Raw genomic sequence first — 2,243 nt, 5'->3', positions numbered from 1 at the left:
GGCTGCGCGGCATTGGGATGCTTGTCTGGAGCCAGCTCTGCTCTGCTACCTTGACTCTTCAGGAAATGTGCTTAGCCCCTTTGTGCCTCAGTTTCCACATGAATAAAATGTAAACACACCTCATGACATTGGTGCGACTGGCAGCGTATGAACTGGGAACACATTGTCAGCGTTGCTGTGAACGGTAGCTAATCCACATCCTCTCTGTTTATACATCTTCCCTGTTTGGTGCAGAAGATGGATAGGTCTTGGAAAATGAGAAGATTTTTTAAAAAATTTATATTTATTAAAATTTTTTTTGAGAGGGAGAAAGGTGGGAGGGGGAGAGAAAAATGGGGAAAGACACATCAATTTGTGGGTTCATTGGTTGATTTTTGTATGTGCCCTGACTGAGGATTGAACCCACAACCTTGGCAAATTGCAACCTTGGGGTATGGGAACGATGCTCCAACAAACAGACCTACCCAGGCAGGGCCCAGAGGATTTTTCTAAATTGAATCCAGGGGCATCTACTGGCTACCAGTTCCAAATACAGCCTTCTCACTGGAGAAAATCAGCACGGTCCCGGGCTTCGTATGCAGCTACTGATCTCACCTCTTCCTGGGGGGCGGGGGGGGGGGGATGTTTTTCTTTTCTTCATCAGGAGATACAGAATATCTAGCGTCAAAGAGACGGGGAGTGGGGTTTTAATAATAATGAGTAGTGAGGGGTCTTAAAAACAAGGTGAAGGCCCGGTCGGTGTGGCTCAGAGGTTGAGCATCGATTCCCAGTCAGGGCACATGCCCAGGTTGCAGGCTCATTCCCCAGTGTGGGGCGCGCAGGAGGCAGCCAAGTGATGGTTCTCTCTCATCACTGTTTCTATCTCTCCCTCTCCCTCTCTGAAATCAATAAAAACATAAAATGGGAAAAAATCAATTAAGACTTCTTTAAAAAGCAAGAGGCAGGGAGTGCTTCCCCATGCCCCAAACCTCCTCCCCACAAACCTCCCCCCCCCCACCCCCCGCTGAGGGGCAGTGCTTTCTGGTTTGACCGGGTAGCATGAGCTTGGGCTGTGCAGCTTCTTCAAACCGCAGGGCTGTGATTCTTACACTTCAGACCCTGCGGCCCACGTTAACATAGGGGGACAGCGTTTCTGAGGCGTCCTCAGATCTCTTCACACTTAGCTTGTTGATTTCCTAAACAACCTGAGAGCATTGGTGTTCTTTACAGAATCACACAATGTTACTGTCCTTGGTGCCATCAGACAAACCAGAGGCAGCCTGACCAGCCACAAGTGAGTGCGTGCGCGCTGGATTAAATAAAGGAAAGCATCTGATATACACTAAGCAGAGTAATGAGATATTTTTATTTATTAAAAACAGACACATTAGAAAGCAATATCAGAAAAATACAGGAAAATCACAAATTATTTGAAAATTAAATGACACTTCAAAATAACCTATGGGCCCACCACCGGCATGGCTCCGTGGCTGAGCCTTGATCTATGAAACAAGAGGTCAGAGTTTGATTCCTGGTCAGGGCACATGCCCAGATTGTGGGATTGGTCCAGGGGTGGTTAAACTTTTTGACTCGAGGGCCACAATGGGTTCTTAAACTGGACCGGAGGGCCGGAACAAAAGCATGGATGGAGTGTTTGTGTGAACTAATATAAATTCAAAGTAAACATCATTACATAAAAGGGTATGGTCTTTTTTTTTTTTTTAGTTTTATTCATTTCAAACGGGCCGGATCCGGCCCGCAGGCCGTAGTTTGCCCACGGCTGGATTAGTCCCTAGTGAGGGCATGCAAGAGGCAGCCAATCAATGATTCTCTCTCATCATTTCTATCTGTCTCTCCCTCTCACTTCCTCTCTGAAATCAATAAAAAAATAAAAATAAAAGATAACCCAGGGATAAAAGAAAACAAAACAATTAAATCATTTAAACTGAATGAAAATAAACATTTCAAAAATTATGGGATATAGCTACAGCAATACATTAGGAATTTTATAGCTCCCAAACCTATATTAGGATGATTTTTAAAAAATGTATCTTTTTGTTGATTTTAAAGATAGAGGAAGGGAGAGGGAGATAGAAACATCGACACATCAATCCATTGCCTCCTGCATGCCCCTGCAGAGCCCTGGCATGTGCCCTGACCGGGAACCAAGCCTGCGCCCTCTTGGTGCATGGGTTGTCAATCAGTCACTAAGCCACAACAGCTGGGCTATAATCGGATGATTTTAAATCAATAGTTCAACCATC

The sequence above is a fragment of the Myotis lucifugus genome, unplaced genomic scaffold (assembly GCF_000147115.1).
Source record: "Myotis lucifugus unplaced genomic scaffold, Myoluc2.0 scaffold_178, whole genome shotgun sequence".
Lineage (NCBI taxonomy): Eukaryota > Metazoa > Chordata > Mammalia > Chiroptera > Vespertilionidae > Myotis > Myotis lucifugus.
Note: the sequence above shows the minus strand (reverse complement) of the source record.